This window comes from Sabethes cyaneus, chromosome 2 (genome assembly GCF_943734655.1).
Source record: "Sabethes cyaneus chromosome 2, idSabCyanKW18_F2, whole genome shotgun sequence".
Lineage (NCBI taxonomy): Eukaryota > Metazoa > Arthropoda > Insecta > Diptera > Culicidae > Sabethes > Sabethes cyaneus.
In genome coordinates, this window is record NC_071354.1 from 169,191,326 (window position 1) to 169,210,383 (window position 19,058).

General features: G+C 39.9%; 1 protein-coding gene across 4 annotated transcripts in view; it reads right to left on the minus strand.

The window, feature by feature from the left end:
- The window catches only part of LOC128738213 (myosin-G heavy chain), a 366,951-nt gene that overhangs the window by 90,852 nt on the left and 257,041 nt on the right, over positions 1-19,058 (minus strand). The gene's annotated exons all lie outside the window — the stretch shown is intronic.

The window sequence follows — 19,058 nt, forward strand, 5'->3', positions numbered from 1 at the left end:
GACAGACAGACAGACAGACAGACAGACAGACAGACAGACAGACAGACAGACAGACAGACAGACAGACAGACAGACAGACAGACAGACAGACAGACAGACAGACAGACAGACAGACAGACAGACAGACAGACAGACAGACAGACAGACAGACAGACAGACAGACAGACAGACAGACAGACAGACAGACAGACAGACAGACAGACAGACAGACAGACAGACAGACAGACAGACAGACAGACAGACAGACAGACAGACAGACAGACAGACAGACAGACAGACAGACAGACAGACAGACAGACAGACAGACAGACAGACAGACAGACAGACAGACAGACAGACAGACAGACAGACAGACAGACAGACAGACAGACAGACAGACAGACAGACAGACAGACAGACAGACAGACAGACAGACAGACAGACAGACAGACAGACAGACAGACAGACAGACAGACAGACAGACAGACAGACAGACAGACAGACAGACAGACAGACAGACAGACAGACAGACAGACAGACAGACAGACAGACAGACAGACAGACAGACAGACAGACAGACAGACAGACAGACAGACAGACAGACAGACAGACAGACAGACAGACAGACAGACAGACAGACAGACAGACAGACAGACAGACAGACAGACAGACAGACAGACAGACAGACAGACAGACAGACAGACAGACAGACAGACAGACAGACAGACAGACAGACAGACAGACAGACAGACAGACAGACAGACAGACAGACAGACAGACAGACAGACAGACAGACAGACAGACAGACAGACAGACAGACAGACAGACAGACAGACAGACAGACAGACAGACAGACAGACAGACAGACAGACAGACAGACAGACAGACAGACAGACAGACAGACAGACAGACAGACAGACAGACAGACAGACAGACAGACAGACAGACAGACAGACAGACAGACAGACAGACAGACAGACAGACAGACAGACAGACAGACAGACAGACAGACAGACAGACAGACAGACAGACAGACAGACAGACAGACAGACAGACAGACAGACAGACAGACAGACAGACAGACAGACAGACAGACAGACAGACAGACAGACAGACAGACAGACAGACAGACAGACAGACAGACAGACAGACAGACAGACAGACAGACAGACAGACAGACAGACAGACAGACAGACAGACAGACAGACAGACAGACAGACAGACAGACAGACAGACAGACAGACAGACAGACAGACAGACAGACAGACAGACAGACAGACAGACAGACAGACAGACAGACAGACAGACAGACAGACAGACAGACAGACAGACAGACAGACAGACAGACAGACAGACAGACAGACAGACAGACAGACAGACAGACAGACAGACAGACAGACAGACAGACAGACAGACAGACAGACAGACAGACAGACAGACAGACAGACAGACAGACAGACAGACAGACAGACAGACAGACAGACAGACAGACAGACAGACAGACAGACAGACAGACAGACAGACAGACAGACAGACAGACAGACAGACAGACAGACAGACAGACAGACAGACAGACAGACAGACAGACAGACAGACAGACAGACAGACAGACAGACAGACAGACAGACAGACAGACAGACAGACAGACAGACAGACAGACAGACAGACAGACAGACAGACAGACAGACAGACAGACAGACAGACAGACAGACAGACAGACAGACAGACAGACAGACAGACAGACAGACAGACAGACAGACAGACAGACAGACAGACAGACAGACAGACAGACAGACAGACAGACAGACAGACAGACAGACAGACAGACAGACAGACAGACAGACAGACAGACAGACAGACAGACAGACAGACAGACAGACAGACAGACAGACAGACAGACAGACAGACAGACAGACAGACAGACAGACAGACAGACAGACAGACAGACAGACAGACAGACAGACAGACAGACAGACAGACAGACAGACAGACAGACAGACAGACAGACAGACAGACAGACAGACAGACAGACAGACAGACAGACAGACAGACAGACAGACAGACAGACAGACAGACAGACAGACAGACAGACAGACAGACAGACAGACAGACAGACAGACAGACAGACAGACAGACAGACAGACAGACAGACAGACAGACAGACAGACAGACAGACAGACAGACAGACAGACAGACAGACAGACAGACAGACAGACAGACAGACAGACAGACAGACAGACAGACAGACAGACAGACAGACAGACAGACAGACAGACAGACAGACAGACAGACAGACAGACAGACAGACAGACAGACAGACAGACAGACAGACAGACAGACAGACAGACAGACAGACAGACAGACAGACAGACAGACAGACAGACAGACAGACAGACAGACAGACAGACAGACAGACAGACAGACAGACAGACAGACAGACAGACAGACAGACAGACAGACAGACAGACAGACAGACAGACAGACAGACAGACAGACAGACAGACAGACAGACAGACAGACAGACAGACAGACAGACAGACAGACAGACAGACAGACAGACAGACAGACAGACAGACAGACAGACAGACAGACAGACAGACAGACAGACAGACAGACAGACAGACAGACAGACAGACAGACAGACAGACAGACAGACAGACAGACAGACAGACAGACAGACAGACAGACAGACAGACAGACAGACAGACAGACAGACAGACAGACAGACAGACAGACAGACAGACAGACAGACAGACAGACAGACAGACAGACAGAAATCCTTCTTTATAGGTATAGATGAGGAAATATGCGAAACCTTCCTTCCACAACATGCGAAACCTTTCACAGATGTTGGCACTCGAATTTCGATTCAGGATGGAGAGAAAAGGCAAAAAACACGTACACGTGAATGAATTTCGAAAGCCACCGAACTGGAATGACGAAAAGATGACAGTGGTCAGCACTCGTGCAAGGAAGCTGTACAGGAAGTGGTAGATGAAAACCTACATCAAGTCCGATATCAGACAAATGCCGGTATATGAACACCATGCTGGCACCTACTATAGGCCTTTGTAAGATGTAAGCAAGGCAAAAGCCGCTTTTGGAGGCATTTATCTTTGCAAATTTGTCTGTTGACGGTCCCTGATGTTGCCGGTTGTTAGTAACTACGCTTAACAACTAGTCGTTGTAACTTTTTATCGAATGCTGGAAGGTGTATGGGTCGAACCAAGCTATAATCTGGGCTTATGACCGGATTCGAACCCACAACACCCGATTCGAACCCACAACACCCGCCAGGGCATGTGGCTCGCGGGTACTAATGTACCTTTGAACCATAGATGCACTGGACAAAAGGAGACTGCATAACTCCCTTATTAAGCATGCGTCGTAACTTTCAAAACTCCACCATCTTGTGGGTTGGATTGTTTATAGACACACAAATTGCGCCTTTTCCTCGATCTAATGTAATCAAATTACCGAATTGAGAAGTTTTAATCTAACTCGTTTTTACTAACCGGGACGACGAAACCATAAATCTCTTTTGGTCAGGGTGTTACCATTCTGATAGCACCATAAAACTAACGGTTTAATTACGGTTTTATTACAAGCAACCACAATAAGATCAACTTTGATTCGTGCGCCATATCGTATTGCTACGCCCTACTTTTATCGTAGTATTAGAAGCAATCATCAACAGTATTAATGGAATGCGACAGAGCAAGCCAAGCCTGGACAGACACCTTTATTCTGTATTTCGAACGGATCTTTATTTCGTATCGTATTGCTACGCCCTACTTTTATCGTAGTATTAGAAGCAATCATCAACAGTATTAATGGAATGCGACAGAGCAAGCCAAGCCTGGGCAGACACCTTTATTCTGTTCGAATTGTTTCGAACGAGTTGTTTAGCCCATTTGATTTTGCTGGCAGAATGAAGAATACCATGCACTTTCGTTCGAAATACCGAATAGGGGTGAGAAACACTACAAGGTCGGCCGTGAGTGGATACATGTTATGTTGGTCGATATTCGCTGGAACGGTTTGTTTCTCGACAGGTGAAGTGGAAGTGCAGTGGCCAACTCGACGGAGGAGTGCTAAGCCTAACAAGAAGCTCTGCGAGGGTGACCGTGAGGAGAAGGAAGTCATGATGGTCGCCATCTCTGGATCGGTACCCGTCTCGACAGGTGCAAGGAAAGTGGACGGTGAAGGAACATATAGTAGCATCAAGGATGGTAGAACCCTGAGAGAGTGCTGTGAAGGAGTGGACGTTATGACGGTCGCCATCTGCGGATCGGTTCAAGTCTCGACCGGTGTACGGAGCAGTGTACAAACACAGCCTCCCCTCGAAGTAATACTTAACGGTAGTTCCGGGGGATTAAGGTCAGACGCCCGTGAAATTTTTAGTGGGTTAGAGTCCCAGGTTTAGTCGCAAAACCATATTCTTGCATTATCTGCCACAACTCAATTCGTTTGACTGAATCGTTCGCATTTTTTTAGTCAACAAACAATGTTGTGTTCTCGAAACTGGCCTAGTAACTGATGCAGGCTAAACTTGTGATCCGTCGTAAAACGACCCTCTCCTAGTAACATACTTGTTATAAAACAGTTCTGCTAACCATTATGTGATTAATTTGGGCCATTAATTAGTTAATGTAACTAAAAGTATCACGCTACTTCGATCAGTTTAATGTTCTGATTAAATTATAGTTAGCATTATTACTTCACTATACCTAATAAAAACTCAAGTGCAAGTTTTATTCGAATAACTTCAATCAAATTTCATGCAGCAATTTGCAATATACTAATATACTGGCATAATAAAGTGGCTGCCAGAATACCAGGTGCGATAGCCTCCCTACTCTCTTAAATGAGTTTCCCCATAAATTGGTTGGATTTAGCTGGTTGGTTAAAACTACTCAAATTGCCCTTAAGGCGTAAAAATTCCGTTTTTAAGCAGTTTTTCAACCAAAAAATTGGTAGTAGGAAGTTAAAAGTGCGTTATTTGTCACAGAGAATAATTCAATTATCGGTTGCAAGTAGCCAAAATTGCTTGAATTTTTTACCCAAAATTTGAGTTTGTACACTTTAAGGGCATTTTGAGTAGTTTTAACTAAGTTTTAGCTAAATATGACCTATTCACAGCTATCAATTCATTTAAGAGTGTAGAAATGAATGCTAATTCTACCAATGAACATCATTCACTATTGTTACGTAGTCTACTAAAAAAACACTGAAAATTGATTTTTCAGTGCTGTACTCAATTTGCGCTGATTTAACTGAGTTAAATTGCTGAAATAGCTATGATTTTCTTACACATTCATGAATGAAAAAAGCTAAACTGCACATAAGCTTTAGTGTTGCGTGGTTCTACGGGAGCGAGTTACGTCATTTAAGTACGCCGCCTTTTGCATGCACCAGAAACGGTACCCGATGTCGGTGCCGAGCGTTTTACCTGGCATGTCATTGCCCAAACAGCAACAAGATTGCATCACTGAAACAAGTATCCGATTAGTTACGCTCGAGATCTTCAATTATGATATGTAGAAGAAAATCAGCTCAGAACTCGGGGCTCGCATGGTTTGTTTGCTCCACTGCACACAGCCGCCTGGTGTAAGAATGCACTGCGAAGTTTTGCGCAATCAAAGACCGCGAGCATTAAGCATTAAGAGCAAGTCAACAACTCGTTTCGTACGAGGAACACGTGAATAAATTAAACAAGTTTGGGAGACCGGAACGGTGGCTCAGTATCTGCAGTGACTGCGGCCAGACTAGCGGCGTTGAACGACGAACCCCTGCTGCAGTCAGCTCGGACAGGTTTTCTCTGTTTTTGGAAGTGGTGTTCTTGAACTAGCGACCATTATGGATCTTGCGAACTAACTCGTAAACGCTTTTGTGCTGATTCGAGTCATAAAAATAAAAATGCCAGGTTTTTAGCGCTCGTGTTCACATGAAGAGGCGTATCGCGATCGATTTACCACCTACTGGGCAATGGCATTACCGGTGAGATCGTTTTGGATGTTGGTTGACAATGCCGCTTGAGTATGAAGTGCATTTAAATGCAGCAAACTGAAAGAAAAGATAAATACAAACAACTTCTTATTCAACTGTTGATTTCTAGCTGCATATGCACTTACACTAGAAACCCCAGCAAATTTCAGAAAACAATCTGTTTGACCCTTTGACTTCCGGTCAATTGCGAGATGATATGAAAATGCACCAGGAAGACTCTTCGCAAATGCTACAGACAAACAGTGCGCCCTTTCGGCGGTAAATTAAGTTTCTTATCCATTTTCCCACCGGAATCCTCCCCATCGGCACCACCTACCATATCGGCATGCCATCGGCGGTAAGCTCGAACGTTTAATCAAACCCTTTGAAAATTAGCTGGGAAGACCCGAGGAGGAGATAATTGAACATCAACCCCCTGACACTCCCCTTCATGAACCCAGGTTGAAACTGGGTGGTAAGCAGTGCAGCTCTCCTCCTTCGAAACCAAGCCACAGTCGTATGGGGTATCGCTATACTAGGCACCGATATCGTGCCTTAAATGTTGCAAACCGTTGCCTGTAGTGAATCAAGTGTAAAATAGCGTTTTTCCCCGCAGACAACACGAGATTTCACGCCGGAAAAGCAGGTGCTATTTTGCAAGGCATGAATATAGGTTCTCCATCTCGGGCTCAAACCTTCCTGAACCACCATAGAGCTGTCGTTCGCCTGTCGGAGAACGGGCAACCAGTCGAGGCAACAAATTGAACGCCAACCATCTCATCGAGACCCCAAAACGGTTTTCGTGATCTGGCTTCCGCCAACGTGCGGTTCAGTGCTGCTTTGAAAGTGAGATTGATTGGGGTAAATTAACGTCAGTTGCTGTTAGCGGGATTTAACACCTAGTGACACGGCGACCCCATGCGGCAGACCGCGTCGAAGCACGGGTCGACAGCTGGCAGGTGGCTAACCGAATGTTGTGGTTTTTTTCGCTGTAAAATGTGTCATTTTCCTGGTCTTTCCCTTCTGGCATTAGCACGACAGCGCGATTTTTTTATTACGAATCTGCAGAGGAAATTGGCGTTTATCCAATAATTTAGCGAATTAATAGTGCCTGCTGGTTCGAGCCGCTCGTTTAACGTAAATGACAGGATAGTCCTGATTGAATAATGATAATCGTAATTCTCGTAATGAAGCGTAGTCATAAACAGGATTCAGTAACGGGAAACACACAAAAGCAATAAATAATAAAATCCTGTTTGATAGCGAACAGTTATCAAACATCTTAAGACATAAGGAAAAATCCCCGCGGTTGTTATGGCCTAGTCTCGTACTATAAACAATAAAAGTCGTGCGGCTTGTTCGTTCCTGCATCGACATCGCCGCCCAAGCAGAAGATCGTGTTTGCCGTGCATATGGTGAGATGAGCTGTTACGAGCTGCTCTCACCGGACGTAATCAACGTTGGGAACCATTCCCGACATTAAGTGATATGCTTAAGCTAGGAATCATTGCAATAGAGTTTTGCAATTTGAGCACCGACACGACAAGATTGCATTTAAAATGCGGATGAAATCCTGGTTTACTATCAACCTGGCCAGTCCCCATAAGGTTCGCAATATCATACAGGCCTAGGTTGGAATCCGGTAGTAATCGGCGCGGATTAAAACCGTTTCTAACCCGGGGATGTGGTAGTTTGGTGAAAAAACAACAAACGACGAACCTTAATAAACGTACTGCAAATGATCTGCTATCACATAATTTTTTGCATTTTCCCATTAATGTTCCATCAAACCATTAAGATATTATACCTGCCACAAAAGACGGACGTAGTGACCTTTTAACCCAATGCCCTACTGGCATACAAAAAACGGGATACATTATCATTACTATCAACATTAATCTGGAACCTCAAATTATGTTTCTTTTTATCATTTTATTACAACTTTCACTCAAATTTTTATCAGTTCAACTTACTGCTAAACTAACTAAAACTTTGTTTCAGTTTTCTTCAATAGATATATTGGTATATATTGGTTTGCGTAATCCTAAGTTTTTGTTTTTAATTTTTGTCTCTGTTATTTCAGTTAGCGTTCTGTTCGAATTGTACATCCGTTGCTTTTTGGTTTCGGCTAAATTTTTCGCCGTTGTAGCATGATATACTGGCACTCATTCTGATCCCAATTTGGCATCCTCTTTGTTTTTAGGTCAGTTTTTTAGGCAATTTTAAAATTCGAAAAGTAATTTAAAAAAGTGTAGTAGTATATAGTCCCTTTTGCGGTTGTTGCCCAAGCTGGGCGATCAGCTTGGGTAAAGAAGAACGGTACACATATTCAATAAGTATTGCTTCGATGACCATTCCTTACCTAATTTTCCGCTCTTGAGCAGTTCCACGTGAAATAGGTAAATGACAAAATTTGAATCTTTCTGATTTAGGTGAAACTTTACAAACGTGTTTGATAGGAGGAAATATGCACCATCCACAGGTTTCGGCGCCATTTTGATTGAAGATTCATTTTTAAAAAGGGCGTATTTATTTCCATGTGTATTATGTTTGAAAGATTGTGTCTCGAAAACTATCGATTTTACAAAAATTATGTCTAAGCAAAAGTTGTAGAATTGATATCTGAACATGAAAAAAATATGCACTGAAAAAAATATTTTACTAAATTTTCAAAAATTTGAAAATAAAACTTAAAATCAAGATATCAAAAATATACCATTTTTGAACATTTTTAAATTTTTTTTGGAATAAATTGAAGTAATTTGCAAGCTTTTAAAAGTTATCCTGAGATGGAGCAACTTTCATGGATGGACTTCATAGAACAACGACTTTCATGATATTTTTCCAACTTGGGATTTTTCAAGTAATGTATGAATTTGTAATACAAATAACAATTCTTTATGTCATTTACAACAAAATTGGTCATAATAGTTATTTTTCTAAATGCAGCCGTTTTCAGATATTCAGAGAAAAAGTTAGACTTATTTTAATTTTTTATGTTAAACACGTCTTTTTCATATGTTACACCAGTTGCTCCACTGTTTGGTATAAAATTTCTAATAAGGCCATTGCAAATCATTTTCAAAGCTTTTGTCGGGGCAAAAAAATCGGGGGGCAAAAAAATAATTTGTAGGATATGAGTTAATTTTTTTTATAAAATCAATTGTCTGTGGGCTCTACAGCCTGAAAAACTCGAAAAATTAGTGTACGAGTTGAGTTACCGCATCACGCATGTAGCACGAAACAGAAACGGAAATTCAAGCAATCGAATTTCCGAAAATCATCCGAAAAAATTTCTTTCGTTTTTCTCATTTTTTTCGTAGATTTTTGCATGGAAAATACTAATGTATAGATTTGGTTTTCAAGTTTAAACTTTAAGCAAAAGTGAGTAAAATCCTTATTTTTCTGCTCGATTAAAGCAATCTATTTGTTTTTTTTCGGCCTCCCCTCTTCAGTGGCCCAACACCAGAAGCACAAAAATTTTACAAAATATTTGGAATGGCCTTACACAAAATAAATTTTAAATTATAATTTAGCTACTGGCCCTGCAATTGACCTGTATTCTTACAGCTGGCTGCAAAGTTTGTCGTATAAAAACAGAAGGTCAAGTTTCGATAAAGGAATGTAGCACGTAGGCTTTGCTTTTTTCAAATTTATTCAATTAGTCAGTATCAATTTCTAGCCAAATCATTCTAGTTGCTTCCTGTTCGAATTAAAATCATACATGCAATAGGACCAGAATAAGTGGACTTAAAGCTGGATATGAAATAGGACTTAAATTGGATTTGAAATCGCACCTGAGATTGAGATGATATTTGATTGATTGAAGTTTTTATTTGAAATTTGACTTGAAATTGAATTTAAAGTTGAAGTTGTGATTGAATATAAAATTGAATTTGAAATCAAACTTAATATTGGAATTGAAATTGGATGTAAATTGGACTAGTTTACTTGAATTTGCTCTCACTTTTCTTTTTATTCCTCTTTTTCCACGCTTTTCTTTTTTTTCGGTCCTGTGTTTTACCTTTTATCGTTCCGTTTTTTTCATCTTCTGTCCCGTTTATTATTTTCAGTCCTGTTTTTTATATTCTTCTTTGTAATTATCTTTTTCATTTTTTGGCTTTCCTCTTTCTTTTTTCCTTCATCCGTTTCCAATGCCCGTCTTTTTCTAACTTTCTCTTCGGTTCTTTGCTCTTCGGTTTTCATTTTTATTTTTTTTTTGCTCCAATTTTTCTCATTCCAGTTTTTCTCTTTTTCCCTCCCATTGTGTGATTTTTCTCTCGTTTTTTTAATGTACCAGTTTTTCTTCTTTTTCTCTCGCGTTTTTCCTCTTTTTCTATCGTTTGCCCAATTCTTGTCACGGTTTCCCCCGTGCACTTTTCCATTTTTTCTTCATAAGTTTATTTACATTTTCATAAGAATCTGTTTGCTCGTACAGCGTATTGTTTGGTTCATGATATATGAATTTTTGAGGAAGACAACTAGAAAGACGCGCCCAACATAGTTCTGAAGCTCCTACCTAAAGGGTGTCCACGTCAAATTGTAACTGACAAAATAAATTCGCATAATTCGAGTTTTTATCCAATTGCCATCAAACTTTCAGCCCAAGCAGCAATGTGAGTTTTATTGTACTCTTATGGCGGTTTTCATGACCAATTTTGGTCTTAAATGCCATTACAAGAGTGTAATAAAACGCAAATTGTTACTTGGGAGGGCATCAAATGAAACAATTAAATTTAGTTTTACCGTCTTTATTTTACTAAATTTCGCCTTCGTATCCGACTGCCCGTACCCGAAATTTAGCACAACCTCAAAATCGACATGTTTTGCATATTGCGCCATGCTTTCTTCATATCGGATGTTTCAGAAGAAGCTTCATAAAAAGCCCAGTAATTTTCGATTGACCGTGGCACCTGTGTATTTGAGGGGTTATGATTTTTTGGCACGAAATCGCCATTACTTGCCTTATGCCACCCCAACCAGCACTAACTTACCGAAAATATCTCTTAACAAATTCGGATTCGTAAATAAAGCCTAATGAAGCGCGCACAAGTTGATATTATATCGTTTATAATGCTAGTAACTGACCAACATGCGATTTTCATTACAAAGTTGTATAGCTGTATGGAGCTGGTCGCGCTTAATCGGATCTTATCATTTTGAAATACGTGTATAAGTGTATCACTTTGAATTATTCCTTAGTACGTATATCGCCACCAAAATGGTTCGAATAAGCGGCTTTTGCGCGTCGAATACGATTTTGTAGGATATGTATCAGTGTGTAACTTTTATTTGCAATCTAATAATACGTTTGAAAATGCTGACTGGGTTTCCAGCACGGTCTTTGCGTAATGGTATGAAACCAAATTCTACCAGGAGATCGTAGGACAGTTGTGAGACATGAATAAATAGCTTGGAGAATCGAGAATTTCTTGGAAACGTTCGACATCTTCTGTTTTCGGAGGTTCTCTGGAATATCAAACCTATCCTTGGCAGTGAAATACTGGTTCTCTGGAATCTGGTTGGAGTCCGCCTTCACGTAAGTGTCGTCAGATAACACAATATCGTAATAGAAAGTCCTCATTAAGTCGTAAGCATGTTAGTTTTACATTGGAATTGCGTAATGATTAGAGTATGCCGAAGCGAAGTATATAATAAATTGTTTTGTAGTCGTGCGTGTCGTCATATACAATTTATGGCTGTGAATTATATAGCAGTATAGTTGATTGTAACATTTAGTTATTTCTTGATTGCATATTGAGGAGTATTAAGTTGCGTATTCCAAAAACTGTTGTATAGAATGCACGGTAGAATTACAAATGATTGTCAAAATTTTTGCACGTATATTGCCTCCACTTTGGTACTTATATGTTCTTATGTGGCGTGAAATATAACTTTTTTGTGCGGATATGATTTCGTATCTCTCAGTTGCAACCTAGATATACAGACCAAATTGTTTGCTGGGGTAGTCCATAACGCAGTAATGAGGTTTCATCAGCTTTTGATCGCACAACTGCTGGGCACGGCTGTTCGCGTCCGTATTATTTTGCAGCCTTCTGAAACTTGAACGTGCGTAATTCAGCTCGAGTTTCAGCTCGAGGAATTCGGTTTTCCTTCGAACTCTTGGTTAACGATCGACAGTCAGATGTTTTTTGAACCGTTTTATATCACGAGAAACCGTAGAATTCGGGATTAGCAACTTTTTACTGATGGCACGATGTGATAGATTCTTATTTTTTATGTACTTGTGCAGATATTTTTCGCAGACGAGCGGTTCTCTCGACTCCATTTTTCATATTGCGCACCTGATAAAAAGACTTACACAGTATAAACAATGAACTTTGAGCTTTCTCCATGCAAAGTTTCAATTAATTTTACCCAACGGTTCATAAGTTAGAGCAATTTGAGTGTTTTCTCAAATTTTATCGTGGATACCCTTTAGAGCTTCCACGTGACCATACCTGGAAATATTTCAGTTTGTATAATTGAGTAAACAGGTTGGGAGGTGTGAAGTCGCATTGTTTTCAATTCCTGATCTTACAGCTGTAGTTTTAGGCAACCATTGAACCACACGACTATATTTTCAATTGTTATTATTTAAAATAATATTTTTGGAAGTCTAATCTATTTTCAGAGAGCGAAAGAAGGCGCTATATTCTTGACCAATTGTAGCCTGGCTTCTTGTCTAAGTGCCAAAAGTTCCGATAAAAGGTTTTTTTGGCGTAATCAGCCAACCAGGCTTGGCATACAATTTTCGCTTCGATTTTGCTCTTTTGATTACTGCATCTCAGCTAAGCAAAATTTGGAAAAGTGATGTATGGGGCGTTTGTAGAATTTGTTATTGTCTACAATATTGCTAAAGTAAGCATTACTGTGCATTTTGTATTTATGGCGCTATAAGGCTGCTACCCTCTTGGTAGCAAAAAGAGCGCTCTTTTTGCTACCAACGGCACTACTACCCTACAGCACCGTAAATACTAAAGATAAAACTTCCCTTTCTTCAGCAATATTATAGTTAATTACTTGTTCTACAAATGCTCCATACACCACTTTTTCAAATTCTGCTTGGCTGAAGAGCAGTAATCAAAAGAGCAAAACCAAAGCGAAAAGTGTATGCCAAGCCTGCAGCCAACGAAATGATCATGAATTGAACTCTATTCAGCTTAATTTTTTCAGTAATTACCCGTACTTTCAAGTTCGTATTTGATGATTAAACTTCGAAGGGAATACAAAGCAACTTCTAACAGAACTAGAGAGTTCGCAAAAAGTTCACTTAAGTCGCTATATAGAACACTGTTTAGCTCAAAAAGAAACTCTAATGATCTTAAAAATAAAAAAAGATTGGGGGAATTTTCCCACTTCTTCCTGTTTTTTAGATTCAAGACATTTCCTATTTAAACTAAGGCATTTAATTTCGGTTAATAGTGATAACCAATATCAACTATTTTATTTAGTGATAGATCATCGAAGAATAATCGACTGTTTTTTTAAATAAATATTAATTTATTGTAACTTACCACACACCACATCAACCAAACCTCAGAGATTTGAACTCGAGTACTCCCTTTCGGTGACTTAGATGCATACCACTGCTCCGTTGCTGAAATAATTTCTCATATACCACAGCCCCGAAACAAACTTACACTGAGTAACAACTCATCGGCAAAATTCATATCTCTAGCGGTGTCAGAGATGGCGCAGTGCATCAAGATAGGTTTGCAATGCGGAACGCTCGGGTTCAAATCCGGCAGCGGTAGGAGTTAGTTAGAGTTTTTTATAGGAGGCACAGGTAGAAAATAGAAAAGTATAAAAGTAGAACTCAAAGTGCTATTTTATAAGTTTTTGGCAAATTTTCTTTAGAATCTACTTAGCGCTCTAAACAGCGAACGCACGTCAACTTTGAAGTTCGGTTAATTACAGGTAAAGCTGCTTAGCAAGCTATAGATCCATAGACATAAAGCTTATTAACCTTCCTTAAACACCATTATATTATCCGAACTCTAAGTTACCTTCAAGTTCCATATTGAACTTTCAAGCTGCATGTTGAACTTTCAAATTGCTTCCGGTACTTTATTACCTGTACTTTATTGAGAATTCGGTTCGGTTCGGAGAAGTTCGGTTACAAATGTTGTGTCTGGTTGTTCATCAAGAAAGTTCTGCGGAACTAAATTTGAACCAAATATGAACTTCCAAGTTCGTCTCTTAAATGAAATTCGAACTTTTGTTTGCTTGGGTAGATTTGATTTGATTAAGTGAGATGTGAATTTTGGAGTAAGGTAAACCGAGTTTTTCGGCCATGACTCAGAAACAATAAAAATATTTTCATAAAAAAAAATTCATTAAAAGATTTAAAAGATGGGACAGAACATAACTTTTCAACTTTTTTTTTTGGTTATGGTTGTGGCATGTTTATGGCAAGAGAAAAAGTTATTATGGCGTCTATTTTTTGCTCGAACAATCTGTGAATGAGTCTTTAATTTTATTTCAACTTCCTACGAAATTTGTATGTGGTCAGCTTGGGATAATTTTCCCAACGCAGGTAGGTATCATCCTTAGTTTTTGTCGCAAACTCTCGGCTATCGACCTGTGCCCGAACAATGTGATGTAAAACCAAACGGCGTTTTTTCCCATTCAACACCTTTTCGGTAGCGGCTTTGCATCATCCTACGATTGAGTAAGCGCGATGATTGTGCTTTAATTTAAAATTTACACATTTTTGTTTTTATCCGGCATTTCTCTACACGCCGCTGCTGCCGTATAGGAAAGCCATAAGAGAGCGCGTGCGCATGGAATTTAATTTATTTCCCAAGCAAGCTGGACGCGGCTAGGTTTTTTACCTCCACACATACCTCCGCTGCACCGCGCCGGTGAAAAGCGCAAGTGAGAGTAGGTGCGAAGAGATTTGAGGCAAAACAGACGAAAAATGTTTTGTCTACTAAACCTAAAGCTGACCGCTACCGGAGCGGATTTCGCACCGCTTTTGTTTTTCCCTTACAGCAGAGCTCAGCGCTGCTAATCAACCGTTAAGTGTTATTCAATCAAAACTGGGAGTGCAAGGCGGGGCGAAAGTTCGAATGGGGTAAAAGTTCATTTTTGTGTTGTGAGATTTAACCGGTTATGATTTACTATTTCTCATAGTATTAAAAATAAAATCTAGTTACCTACAAGTGCAATAAGTGCAATTTTAAAATTCAAATGTTTTGTTAGAAAAACCGACAAGATAATTAGAAATTGAGTGTAATCTTTGAATGAAAAGTGGAACAAAAAAGAAGTTTTTCCTTAATGCCGCAATAACATAATAAAAGAATAAAAAAGTAAACAAATAATATGAAGATGAATTAGTAACTAGTCCTAATCTTAATTAATTTGTATTGTTTAGCTTTTGCCCCACCTTATATTGCAGTTAAAATTTCATTCGCCCTCCTGGGCAGCGAACAATGTGAATAGAAAAGGCTGTTTCCTAATGTGGCTCGTACGTTACACACGGTATTTTGGCGTTTCGCCCTGCTCTACGGAGCGCATGTCACGAGATTTCAGTGTCAATTTGTCCGCCAGCGCGGAGGTGTGAAAAATTTATTTAGATTTGATTGACTTGCTGCAGGGCACTTGAAGCATGTGCTCTTACTTTCGTTTCCGAGTCGGTCCTCGTCTCGTTGGCTGGGTGAAAAGATGCCCTTTTTCGGCCAGGAAACGGCACCGCATGGGCGGAACATTTATTTAAACTCTTCATAGGCCACGACGTTCAATGGTTTCTATTGATCGACCGAAGGTGTCTGAATTAGTGCACGCATTCGACTATCAGTGGCCAATCCATTTGTGTGTTTCGGTTACGTCCGACACCCGCGGGATAAGTGGCACAATTGTGCGTGAAGTGATTTTAAGTTTACTTTCACTACGAAGGAGAGACTGCTGGATGTTGGAATATCAACAATGCTTTTGATTATCACAAGCAAACAGATCGGATTACTGCAAAAGTGCTAAAGCACTTTTGTTATTTTCCTAAGCGGAAGAGATTAATACACAGACTTAAGCATTAGTTTGGATATTGAGCCCGTTTCAATCAAATTGTACCCTTACTGAAAGCAACCTGCATCTAAATCAATCTCACGACGACGACGCGAAGGTCGCATTGCTTTCCGCTGAGAAATGAAAAGTGGTTCACCGCGTTCCAGTTTCCATAGCTACTAGTGGAGGATCAAACGCTGGCTTCTACAGCCCTAGAAGCATAGTTGAATTGAAAATTACGGACCACACACCGTGCTCCGTGGGTCCTTTTCCGGCGTCGCGTGGATATCGTGAGCTCGGGATCATTTTTCTGCGGTGGCAGTTGGCCCGATCCGCTGCTATATTGCTAATGAAAGATGCTGCTGATACAGGATAATCACGCCGAGCCTCGCGCTCTGGCGCTGCAGCAGCCAGGTGCACAATAATGGCCATCTTAGAGCGCTTTGCAGTGTCCGTTCCGGCAATGGAATCCTATGATGAACCAAGCTGCATGATTAGGGTGTAAACAAATAGTCGATTACATGATCGGTTCTTCGTCTGGCACCGGGGTCTCAAGTGGATGAGCGATTCGAATGGGACTTTTCAGTGGGCGGCCACAGCTTGTTGGGGCACGAACAGGCTCATAATATTAGCCAGTCATGCTCACGGTAGGAGAGCTATTAACCGGTAGACTCGTGATGGGTAAACATTATCCGAGTGGGTCGTTCGAAGGCAAAGTTGGCATCGTTATAATTTGATTGTTTGGAATGGTTATTAGACTTTAGTTTATGTGCAATGGTCCATCCGTTCAGATTCGATTTGAATTTAGATAAGGGGCTTTTGCAAACGTGCAATGCCTCTGAACTCAAGGCTATTGACGAACAATCCGCGTTTGAATAGCATGGTTGTTAGACGTTCTCCACCATTAGGTGGATTTCAATAACCGAATTTTGTGTTGGAATGTGATTTGAGGAAAATGCGACAGTTCCTTTAGACATTTAGATAATCCGGACCACAGGGAAAATAACTGTTAAAAAATATTTAACCATTTGCTTTATTGTATTTTTTGATGCTCAAGATTATTTCAGGTTTTCTCAAACGTAGGTTATAGGTTAGATGCAATGTATTTCAAATGTACGCAATATATCATTGACATGACAACTCGTAAAGTAAACGAGCATCAAATGAATCTGGAAACAATTCTCGATTGAAGAAGGGACGCAAAACGTTGAACGCGTGTTTGTCAAAACCGTATTTTCAAAGTCAGCAAGTAGTATTTCTCGATACGGTTGAATCGATCCACTTCAAATTTGAACACAAGCTTTCTAAGGACATTTTTTAGTTGTTAATCGAAGGTCTTTCGTCACCGATTAATCATTCTCCTTTTATGGATAATAAAGAGCAAATTGTTGCCAAAAACCGACTTTTTAGACTTGACAAACCGTTGTTTTACCAAAAAGTTTTGCTTAATCCTAATAATAAACTCAACAACTTTTGCTTAATCCTTCAATCAACTTTGAGACAATTAATGTTTTTACCGAATTTATTTTGGTTTTTGATTTCCGACAATTCAGTCCATAGATATCGTGCATATAGCAAGTGTTTTAGGAGATTAACTATAACAGCAATTTCAATAACTAATTTACAAATAAAATAAGTTAAGGTACAGTTACGGTAACTTACGTAACATTTATAGACTAAAGAGTTTTCTCTAAAAGAACTTCTAACAGAATCGACTTTTTAGGACGCCCAACTGTATGTAACCACCTAATGTATATTTCAAACCACAAGTCCAATCATCATAAAATTTGGAAGTTAACGGTTTGAAAGGCTCCCCTTTCATTTCCTATCAACTTCATTCAACTAGGAAAAAATTCGGTTTTGTTTCGATATAACGTAACTTCGATATAACGTTACGAAAATAAAAATAAAATTGCTTTATATCGAGTTATTACTGTACTTTTATTTGAGACTACATATAGTAGAATTGGTAATAAAATGTAGATAAACGTAGATTGATTCTTATGGAAAAGAGCTCATTATTTCCATTTTTTGTCGAGTTAGGTATAAATTGAGCAAGCAAGTTCACCAAATTCAATTGGCCAACCGGTTGCATTCGTCTTTCCAGATATTTAAAGGATATAGAAATGTATTTCAAAAACTGATTTTTTCAGCTCCTATAAATAATATATAAAGTAATACCTCGATATAAAGCAACATTGAAGCTTCGTTATATCGAAGCAAAAATGACATTTATTCCTATTCGAACAAAATTGATTGCAAATGAAAGGGAAGCCTTTCAAACCGTTTCCTTTCAAATTTCACGATGATTGGTCTTGTAATTTGAAAGATTCATTGAGAAATGCGAAGAAGCTAAGAGTGTGTAAAGATTTTGTTAATTGAAGTTTGAAAATCTAAATAACGTATCATAACTTACAACATTTAAGAAATAGAAATAATTTTCGCACAATTGCAATGAGAGATCACACCATAATTAAAGTTAATACAGTTGTTTTTATTTAGTATAAAAAAATGCGTTATTATTTGGCAACTTTATCTAAAAAAGCCATATCTCGGTCCCCCAAGGAACTCCGAAATAACTCCCGGACCATATGACATAGGGCCATTATCTATAGCTATTATGAAAATAGAAAATATTTTCGGCAAAATTCCCAAATTTGGTGAAAAAATATTAAAAGATAAAAAAGTTATGGCCGTTTTAGTGAATTTTGCGGTGCTAAAAATGATGTAGACCTTAGAGGGGTTAATTTACTCGGAATCTGCACCGATAAATCATTGAATCGCACTTTTACCCCTCCTTACTCTATTGACAGGGCGAAGAAAGTTATTGTTTTCAGAAGTAATGGGATGTTCTTCTTCGAAAATGTGCTCGGCTACTTTGGATTTGAAGTGGTAAAATTCTTTCTCTTGTAGTTCTTTCCTAGCTTTTGTTACTTGTTGATTGGAGAAGTAGTAGGACTGAGTTAGTAGGACCGTTGCACTAGCTCGTAATTGTCCTGTACTCTAGTAACCGGCTACGAAATCTGTCGATAAAGAAGGGTAATGTTTTAAAAGACGGTTATACCCATGTCTTTACTTTTTATACG